An 11,156-nucleotide genomic window follows, 5' to 3' on the forward strand; every position below is an offset into this window, starting at 1 on the left:
GGGGGCTCACTCTGTAGCCCTAGGACATTTCCCTTGCTGTACAGTGTCCTACTGTACAGATACATCATGACGTAGTTAACCAGTCCCCCATAGACACGTATCAGGTTGCTGCCAATATTTATCTTTATCACAAATGATGCTCTAAGGATCACCTCTTCCTTATCTCTTCATGAGGCTCTCTCTTTGCCACCCTATTTATAACTGCAGTCTCCTGCTTCCCACCCTGTCCGTCCCTATCTTGCTCCCACACTTTGTTTTTCCTCCAAGCACTTCAAGCTTTCTGGAATTCTATATAATTTACTCCTTCATTACTTGTCTTCACCATCTAGAGTGTAGGCTCTATAAAGACATATTTTTGTCTCTTTCGTTTGCAGCGGAACCCCTTGTACCTGAGTGCCTGGAGCACAGCTAGTCCTCGAGTAAGTATTTATTGAATAACTGAATGTTTTAATTAAATCCCACAAAAGATAAACATACATGATAAATAAAAGGTACAACATAACTTCCCTTCATGGCAAAACAAGTCATGGTTCCCAGACTCATCAGTCATTTGTTCTGTTTGTCTTGTATTAATTTTTTACATTATGTCAAATGAGAAGAGTGTATTTTAATTTGATCCAGAGTTGATATCTTCTGTGAACCCCGGAATGTCTCAATTTAATTCAGCCTCTTTGACCAGGGATAATGTTTCCTGATCTTTCCGAATTAAGCCAGATAGTGGGGACTTAACTAAGTCTCGGCATCCTCGTATGTGGTGGCTCTCCTATACTGATGGTACTATTAACATGCAGCTGCTTCCACAGCTGTGCATTCTCAGTCTCCAGAAGAGCACGTCACTGTGGTATTGTTTCTGGTAATTAGAGAGGGTGCAGAAATCTCCAGTTATCTTGAGGTAGTCAGTACACGTTTAATTTGTCCCAATTAGCTTCATATGGAGTTAAGACGTGGCAACTTGTGTCCTCTTGCAGAGGGATCCGTCTGCATTTCAGTCAGGCTCTGGCACTGCGTTTAAAGGTAAAGTGTCATCAGCAAATTGTTCACTGGAAGGGAAGACGCAGATGCTCTATAGAAAAATAAAAATAGATGGAAACAACATGCTAGGGCAACCTAGCATGTTGTTGCCCAGAAGAGCACTAGTGAGATTCCTGGAGGTTCTCTCCATTCTATAGCCAAGTCAGGGACCAAGAGGTAAACACATCTTGAAAAATTCTTCAAAATCGAAAGGGCTACATGAGGCTCCTGTCAAACAGCTCCTCCCTCAATGCTCAGGGCCTCTTGTGCCCTGTGGATGGGGGTGTTTGCCCAGTGACTGCCAGTTCCTAGGCTCCCACATCGCATCTCAACCCAGCAGCCTGGCACTGGGAACAGACAACAGATCTGACCAGTGCCTGAGGCCACACTAGTCTGGAGATGCCTGCTGCATTGGGAAAGTCATCTTTTGTCATCTCTGCAAGAGCCACACCCTGGCCCCCACACACCAGCTCAGCAGCCTGCCTGGTGTCCCTGGTTGGGAGGCCAGGTGGTATGAGGATTAAGCCAACAACTGCAGGGGCTCAGGCCGTCTGGGATCAGATCTTTGCCTGCTGCTTCCTGGTGTGTCTGTCTGGCTGGTTTGCTAAGGGCTCCGTTCCAGCTTCAGCACCCGTGAAGTCGGAATGTTAATGGTACCTACCCCAAAGGTTGTTGGGAGGATGAAATAAATTATTCATGACTGGCTTCCTGGGTGCAATTGATAACCACGGCTGTAACCTTTCTAGCTATAGAAAGAGTTAGGGTGGACGCCATAGCCTGCTTATCCACTCGAGAATTAAATCCTAGTTAGCCCTAAGTACGATTGTATTGGCAGTGATAGATGTGGAATTCCAGAAAACGTCACCCAGAAAGACTAAGGAAATGCACCTGAGTGGTCTAGACAAGCTGTATTCACACTCAAGGATTAATGAGATAAGAAATGTAAAGTATTCAGCACGTCCCTGACATGTGAAACCCCCAGTACATGGCAATAATTGCTAAAGTCAGGAAAACGTAACAGAAAGTGGGTGACATTAATTTTAATTGTATATGTACATTAGCATTATTTTCTTTATTTAGGTTATTATTTACATACATTAAAACCCATCAGTTCTAAGTGAACAGTTTGATTAATTTTGGTAATCATATACAATGTGTCACCATCACCACCATCATGATATAGAAGGTTATTTTGCCTTAAAAAGTTGCCCCATCCTCTTTTCCTGAGTTCTGCTTTGAGACAGCTGATAGAGTTTTATGGCCTTTCTAACATCGACTCTCTGGGTGATTTTAGGAAAGTCACTTTACGTCTCTGGATGTGTTTCTGCTCTTGTAAAATGAAGAATATTGGCACAGGTTTGTTTCCAGGGGCTCTTCCAATACTTTAGAGGATGAGAACGTAGGGTGTGGGCAGCCTTGAGTCCCTGTTCTTGATGTAGCACGTGCATGTGGCAGACTCTAGTGGGTAAAATCTGTGGTCACAGCAGACAGACTTGGGTTTCCAGGTCCTCCCTTGGAAGTGTGCAGCCTTTTCTGTACATCAGTTTCCTCATCCTCAGTGTCAGGCTTACCTTTGTTAGTTGAGATATAATTGACATATAACATGGTGTTTGTTTTAAGTATACAACATCATGATTCAGTATTTGTACACATTGCAAAATGATGCCCACAATAAGTCTAGTTAATATCCATATCACATATAGTTATAGAACTTTTAAGATCTACACTCTTAGCAACTTTCAAATATACAATACAACATTGTTAACTATAATCACTAAGCTGTACATGACACCCCCAGGACTAATGTACCTTAAAACTAGAAGTTTGTTTCCTTTGACCACTTTCAGCCATTTCCTACCCTCCTCCCCCACTCCTGCCCTCTGGCCACCACCAATCTGAGTTTGGGTTTCCTAAAAAAATTTTTTTAGGTCTACATATGAGATCATACAGTATTTGTCTTTCTCTGGCTGACTTATTTCACTTAGCACAATGCCTTTAAGGTCCATCTACGCTGTTGCAAATGGCAGGATTTCCTTCTTTTTGTGGTTGCATAATATTCCACTGTATATATACACACCACATTTTATTTCTCCCATTTACCTATTTGTGGATACTTGTCATTTCCATGTCTTGGCTATTGTGAATAATGCTACAATAACCATGGGCTACAGATATCCTTTTGAGATAGTGATTTTGTTTCCTTTGGGTAAGTACCCAGAAGTAGAATTGCTGAGCATATGGTAGTTCTTTTTTTTAACTTTTTGAGGAAACTCCGTGGTGTTTTCTGTAGTAGCTGCACCATTTTACAGGTCCAACCAACAGTGCACGAGGTTTCCTTTTCTCCACACCCTCACCAACAAATGTTATCTCTTGTCTTTTTGATAAGAGCCATTCTAGCAGCTGTGGGGTGATATCTCACTGTGGTTTTTTATTTGCATTTCCCTGATGATTACTGATGTTGAGCATCATTTCAAGTACCTGTTGGACATCTGTATGTCTTTGTTGGAAAAATATCTACTTATTTGCTCTGCCCATTTTTTAATTGGATTTTTTTCTGTTGAGTTGTATGAGTTCTTTATATATTTTGCGTATTAATTCCTTATTCAATATATGATTTGCAAATATTTTCTTCCATTCCATAGCGTGCCTTTTCATTTTTTGGTGGCTTATTTTGCTGTGCATGAGGTGTGCACGCATGTTAGCTACTCCCCCAGAAATCTCACCATCCTGTTACAATAAAAGCAAGGCTCACATCAGTTTCTCCCATACATGAAGATGTTACTAAACAAATATTTATTAGCAGACAGAAACAACCATATCACTTGTTCTGCATCTTGAGGAAGTCCCAGTTCTTTGCTCCTCCCAAGATCAGTGGTTCTCAGCCTCGTCTACCCACTGAAATCATCGAGGAGATTTAAAAACTACTGATCTCCGGGTCCCGCCCCAGAGTTTCTTCCATTTTAAATTATTTTATTATTTTGGGGAGGAGATAATTAGGTTTTCTTTCTTTCTTTTTAGTGGAGGTACTGGGGCTTGAACCCAGGACCTTATGCATGCTAGTCATGCACTCTACCACTGAGCTATAGAGTCTCCCCCCACCCCAGAGTTTCTGACATAATTGATCTGGGTGTGGGAGGTTTCAGTCTCCCCAGATGGTGCCAATGTACAACCGAAGCTGAGAACAGCTGACTGAATGGACTGTCACCTCGCATGAAAGGTTCGTTGAAGACAGAAGTGACTATATTTCATTGGCTGGATCCTATCATCCTTTTAGCTGGCAGTGGGCAATCAGAATGTTAATTCAGAGGTAAACATAGAACCAGTTAGGAATTTAGGCCTAGGATGCTGTGCCTAAGGACTGAGTCTAGAACAAGGGATAGCAAACGGCTGGCTGCAGGTCAGATCTGACCCAGCTCTTCCCTCTGTATGACCCACAAAAGAGTGATTTTTACTTTTGTTTTTTAACTTTTGTATTTTCTAATGGCTGGAAAGAAATCAAAAGGAGAATATCCTTTTGTGACACATGGCAGTGATGAAAACCCAAGTAGCTCTGCTCATTTGTTTACATATTGCTTCGGGCTCTTCCTGCATGAAAGGAACGAGCATCACGCAGAAACTGTGGGACTGAGTGGTTGGGACAGAGACTGTGCCCAGTGCTCTCACGACTTCGTCCCTCCTCCTGCTGGGCGCACTGCACACCTCCGTGGTGCAGCTGTAACTTGATTTGCTTTTTGCCCCACAAAGCCTAGGAGATTCATCATCTGGAACTTTCCAGAAAGAGTGCTACGCCCTGCCTTAGATGCTTCATTAGATTCCTACGTTTCCTTTGTGGAAGCAAGGTGAATGCTTCTGAAATATGTTAGCCAATTATACGCCTTAAATATCACTCATTCCAACAAAGAGACATCATTTCTTTCACTATTAATATGTCACTACTTTTCCTGATGGAAGACCAATCTCTGACCTCAGTCTGTGGGTTAGCAGAGCCCATGCTGTGGGCGTGACATGGGTAATAAAAAGTGGTAGCTCCAGGTGAAGAGTCAAGCCCGCTAATAAGAATGCCAGAGACCACCGGTGTGTGTCGATTTGTAGTTAGAGTAACAGGACCTAGGGAATAATTTCAACTAACTAATACATTTAAAAAGAAAAAATCACACTCTGCCTACAATTCTCAATCTTTGCTGCATATTGAAATCATCTGGACGGTTTTAAAAACATCAGTGCCTAGGTCCCACCCCGCATCCTTTAAATTAGAAGTTCCACGGGTAGGATCAGGTTTTGTTAAAAAGATCCCTCTGGTGACTTATGTGCGAGGGTTGAGAACCACTATTCTGTGATGAAGCCTCTGAAATAAATTACTGACATTCTAACAGGTAGTTAAACTAATATTAGACAAGAACATAAAGGAAAAGGAAATAGATGGTATAACCAATATTAATCTTTTACATAACTTTATTAACATTTCTCAGCCAGCTGCTCTCTTCTCACTCTAGGAATGTGTAAATTTACAAACAGAACTAGAGCAAGATTTGAAGAAACACAACACTTCACTTCTGACTGAACCTTACTCTTTATTGAGCCTTGATGAATTTAATCTCACCCCGGGGCTTTTCCAAGGTGAAATTTTCCCCCAAATTACCTGAACTCTTCTACTCTGGAACAGGGGCTGGTAAATGTTTTTTTTGGAAAGGACTAGATAGTAAATATTTAAACTTCTGTGTATCTGTGATCTCTGTTGCAATGACTTAGCTCTGCCCCTGTAGCACAAAGACAGCTATAGCAAAATGAAAACAAATGTGGCTGTGTACCAATAAAACTGCGTTTCCCATAAAAAAGAACATGAAAAGAAATATATGTTATGTATAAATGTATAAATATACATTATGTATAAAAGAAATTAACACAACATGGTAAATCAACTATACTTCAATCATAAAAGTTTTTTTAAAGATCAAAAACCCCCTGCATTTCCCAGAACAGAAAGTGGGCCAGACTTGTGCCCAGGGCCTAGACGGCTGACCTCTTATCTAGAGCAACAGCTCTCCAAGCGTGGCCCCTGGGAGCTTGTTAGGAATGCACATGCTTGGGCCCTCACCCCAGCCCTCCTGCATCAGAAACTCAGGGAACAGGCCCAGCAAGTCCTCCAAGTGAGGCTGACGCGTGTTGAAATCTGAGAGCCACTGCCCCAGAACCATCCTTCTGCGCAGGGAAACCGCCTGCATGGCTTTTAAAAGTACACCCCTGGACGTTCTTATGCTGTAGGTCCACCGCAGAGCCTAGGTCTCTCTGCTTTTAAGAATTCCAACAAAATTCTTAAATAAAGGGGCTCATAACAGCCCTACCCAAGCACCAAGCATGTAATGCAGGTTTTCTTCCCTCACAGCAACCCTGTGGAGGGAGACTATGCAATAACGCCCACTTTGCTCACTAAAACACTGAGGCTTAGAGGAACTATGTAAAATGCCCAAAGTCACACAGCTAGTAAGGGCAGGTCCAGGATTCTAACCTCACTCATTCTAACACCAGGGTAATCAGCTACTTAAGAAAGTGGTTTCGTTGGACTGGCTCATCTCCTTTGATTTAAGGGAAAAAAATCTACTTTATGAGAGAGCAAACATTCACTTCTGCTGTAGTCACTTCAGCTAAAACCTTCATCTATTTTCATTTCCCAGGTTCCTAGATAACTTTTCTACTCTGGACTACAACAGACATTTCCAGAGAGCTCTTTACAGTTTATAGAGTTTTCCTTTGTATGTTGGTGTGACAAATGAATCCATGCGATGCTCAGGTACGCCGAGAAATACTAACTTCTATAATTAATCCATTTATTCTCCCGAGGGCTTCATGTTAAGAAGTAGAGTGGGGGTACCTAAATGTTCATTCTGTTTAATTCTTGATCCAGTGGTTCTCAGCCTAATGCACATTAAAGTCACCAAGAAATCTGTTGAAAATTGTTGCTGCCTGAGCAGCATTAATTAATTAATTAGGTCTTCATCTGTTGCCCCAGTTTTGGGAAATTGTGTTGGGGATGTTGGATATTGAAGGGGCCCCTTTACAGGACGCCCCCCCCCCACTGCCCCCAGCATTTATGCACCCCCTTCTCTTCACTCACCGAAGTCCTACTTGCTCTCTCTCCTTTCTATCATCCCCTCAGCCACAGGGGGCTGGGACTTTAATTTTCCCTAACATAGCCTCCGTCTGCCATAGAGCTTCAAGCCTCATGGCCCAGCTGCCACAGGCGGAAGGGCTGTTTTCTAAACCATAAGAGAATTTTGGAGACTTGAAACTTCCATACTTGAGTTTTCTAATGCTACTGTGAGGGGAGGGGAGAAGGTGGGGAGTGGATAAAGGAAAGGAGACATAGTCTCTCATAGCTATTGTTTTGCTGCATAATCTTCTTTTGAATGTCAGATTCTTTTTTGTGGGGGTGGGAGATAATTAGGTTTAATTATTTATTTACTTTGATGGAGGTACTGGGGATTGAACCCAGGGCGTCCTACATGCTAAGCACGTGCTCTACCGCTGAGCTATACCCTCCCCACCGAATGTCAGATTCTGAATATAAATTCCTTTGTTCTCTGGAACAAATTATAATCTCCCCATCCGCTCCCATCCTATCCCTACCCCTATTCCACCTCTACCAAGGAAATTGGAGCTATAGATATAGATACAGACATAGATATACACCCTTGGGTCAGTCCGGAGAGGTAGGGAGTAATTAACACACTCGAAGGCAGAGGAGTAAAACATCGATGTTTTCCAAAATATTAATTCCATCACATTCTATGTCTCATGCTTACTAACCCTTTTTTACCAACTAGGAAACAGGGCCTCAGGGAAGTTAATTTGCCTGCTGAGGTCACAGTTAATTACCCTCAGAATTAGGACCCAGCCCAAGATCTCCCAGCCATTAGGAGCCATACATACACTATATAGTATATGCAGCAATTTATATAGGGTCCCTATATCTTGTTCAGCATTTCCTGACTATTCTAGATCCACCGAATTAGAGTTTCTGGCCGCGGGCTTAGGAATCTGCGTTTTAGCAAGCACTGATCCCTTGGAACCTAAAGTTTGGGATGCCTGGTCTAGGTTGAGCCCCAGCCCCTGCTGGGTTCAGTCAGGCCCAACTCGTCACCACTAAACCACCATTTCCTACCCTGGACTTCTAGCTGTATGTGAGCCAACTATCCACCTTTAAGAAAAGTATTTTTCAAATCCTAGTTTTGCCTCTGTCAAAATGTCAGATTTTAAAACGTAAGCTCCTTTGGGACACAGGTGAAGTGCCAAGGAAGCATTTTTTTCCGTCTTAAAAGTTTTAGATGTTATGTGAATCTGACACTTTTTAACCATACTTACAAACTCTACATCCTGGAGTGAATGACAAAGATGAGTGACATAACTAGAAGGCATAAGTCATAGCCAGGCAGGGAAGAGAGAAGAAATGGGAGACAGCAAAGAAAGGTAAGACTTTCAAAGAAAAGTTGTGTTAACAACTTCCTTATAGATCGGAAATAGAATTATGGTTATGATACATGTTAAAGGCAGGAAAGACCAACAAAGCGATGTTAACTGTTCTGGAAGTCAGCATCCTTATCATGGGGTCAATGAGAAAGATAAGATCCTGAAATATGAAGAAGAGGCCCAGTGTGGCCAGGTCAGGGGAGAAGGGAAGGGGTCGAGGAGGTTAGAGGGGTTGCAGGAGGCAGGGGAGGTCCAGCCCCCTGTATCTTTTGAGGCTCCAAATGTTCCCCCAAATATGAAGAAAAGGTTAAATAGGGCTTCACAAATTATGGTATATTTTAAATAATAATTTTAGTAAATTAATGCTTTTAACATAGAAGAAAATGATGGCTTGTATGTCTAAGTTTATATGGAGATAACAGCAAACTTTCCTTTGGAGGTTTGTGAATGTGAAGTCCAAGGGAAACAGCTCTCAGGGCCCTCAGAGCCCTCTCATAGGCCTGCGAAGGAAGTTGTGAATAAGATCATGGTCCTCCACTACTTAACACTCATCAAAATCTTCCTTTTGTCTTCAAACAAAGTCTCAGACCTTCATCACTCAGTCCATATTGCCTTACCTGCCCATCTGGGGAATTTCTTTAAAAGGTTCATTATTTCCCACACCTAATTTTACAGAGGTTTATCTCTGTTTGCCTTTAATTAGAAAGCAAAAACAGAAGCTGTTGCTACCGTGAGTGTCCTATAAAGATTTGTAAAGATTTAAAAAATTTTCTCCCTCATATAAGGATTTTATTATAAAAGCTATAATTTCCAGTGTATTTGTAATTAAGACACAGACACCTTGTATTGCTCAAGAAGATTCATCTGGCAGCAGTTGGCTGCATCAGTTTGGGTCCTGAGTTGCCTTGATGTTACTAACCCAGGTCCTTGGACTCTTTAATTAATAGGAATTATTAAGAGGCCAGGTGAGGAATTCAGGCAAGGCTTTACCGGGACTCGTGCCGCAGCATGAGGGAACAAAAATAAATAACAGATACCCTTGCTTGCTCTCCGAGTTGGGGGCAATGTGAGCTGGTCCCTTAAATGAAGTGAGGGTAGGGGTGGGTCTGTGGGTTGAGCCTGAGGGGTGGCTCAGATGGCCTGCCAATCCCCCTGGTGGTGCTGTGTGCAGGGACCCTGCCCAGTACCCTGTTTTTGCTCCTCAGAAGTGGCAGTTGGGCTTCGATCTTTTTGCATCTTGTTGCTCATAATTTGCCCCAACTGTGCTTGCATGCAGTTATTTTTAGTCCCTTATCATTTCTTTGTATTCTGTTGCTCAAGATGACATTTGTCAAGGTGCAAGCACTGCATTAAAGGGTCCCAGATCCCAGCCAGTCTCTCAGTAACACCTATGAGATTTCTAGCCTGAATCAGCAGCACTTTGAGTGGTGGAGGGTGGGTGGTTGGGCAGAGGTGTCCAAAAACTCTATCCAATCTTATATCTGGTATAGTATGGAGGGAGGAATAAATGATTTGAGAAATACAGAAAACTTTCTGCCTCAATATAATGTAAGTAAACTAGCTAAGGGTCAGAGGCATTTACCTGGGAGTAAATCAATGTGCATTCTATTGTTATATTGATGTCTATCTAAAATATACTGATGTATATTCATTCTTCTGACATTTTCAAGCTGTATAACCTTGACTAAGTTACATTTTGACCAAGCGTTCATTTCCTTATCAATCAAGCAATAGGATTTACTAAGGGGTGTTAACTAAGAATTTCAAAATGGAGACCTGGCTGAGACTAAAAAAAAAATAAAGTGTTTATTTGGGGTTTGTTAGGACTGCTGCCCTGGAAACACAAATCCAAGAAACACATTAATTGTGTTCAGCTGGACCACAAAATGGGGGAGGCAGAAACCCACAAGGTTACATAATTTATTTGTCTAGGATTAGGGTTAGAGCTGGCAAGAAGTAATGGTGCTTGTTAAGCAAGGATTAGCTGGTGTTCCAAATGATTACATAGTTGGGGTGGCGAGGGAAGGGCGTGGGATGCAGCTGCTAGCAGATACTGTTTTGAAAATGGCTGGTGGTGTCCTTGAGTTTGATACAGTCAAGAAAATTCAAATTCTGAGTGACGCAAGAAGGTGTCTGAAACCTCATCCACGACGGAGAACCATAGTTACTCCATTTTGATTTTTACATGATATGTCATTAGATCCTTAACAGTGTGATCACTGTTACTTTTTGTTCTCTCATTGCCTGATCATGCAGATGTAATGGAGATGCATTTCTTTACCTGAAGGCAGTGTATCCAAGACCTCTTCTGACAAGACTTCAAGAGCTATGAAACAGAAACTGTTAAGCTAGCACCAGCCATTAGCTAACACTTGGGTTTTGGGGGCTTTAGGGATGGGGTGTAGGTTGATGTAGATTTCATTATTGTTCCCAGTTCTTTATTTCATCCCCTATTCATGCCCTGTGCCACGCGATTTGCAGTCATCCCAGCAGAGAACGTTTCCCTGCTTTACAGATGTTGGGCTTGGCTGTGGAACTTGGCCGTTGGAATGTCAGTAGACCTAACACGAGGCGGCTTGAATTATAACTGCACAGCTGGTCTTGCTATCTTGACCACTGTCATTTCCATAAGAAGACAAGCCCTGGGTAGTCCAAGGCGGATGAGAGATATATGGAGCTGA

Source organism: Vicugna pacos, chromosome 1, assembly GCF_048564905.1.
Source record: "Vicugna pacos chromosome 1, VicPac4, whole genome shotgun sequence".
NCBI classification, from domain to species: Eukaryota; Metazoa; Chordata; class Mammalia; order Artiodactyla; family Camelidae; genus Vicugna; species Vicugna pacos.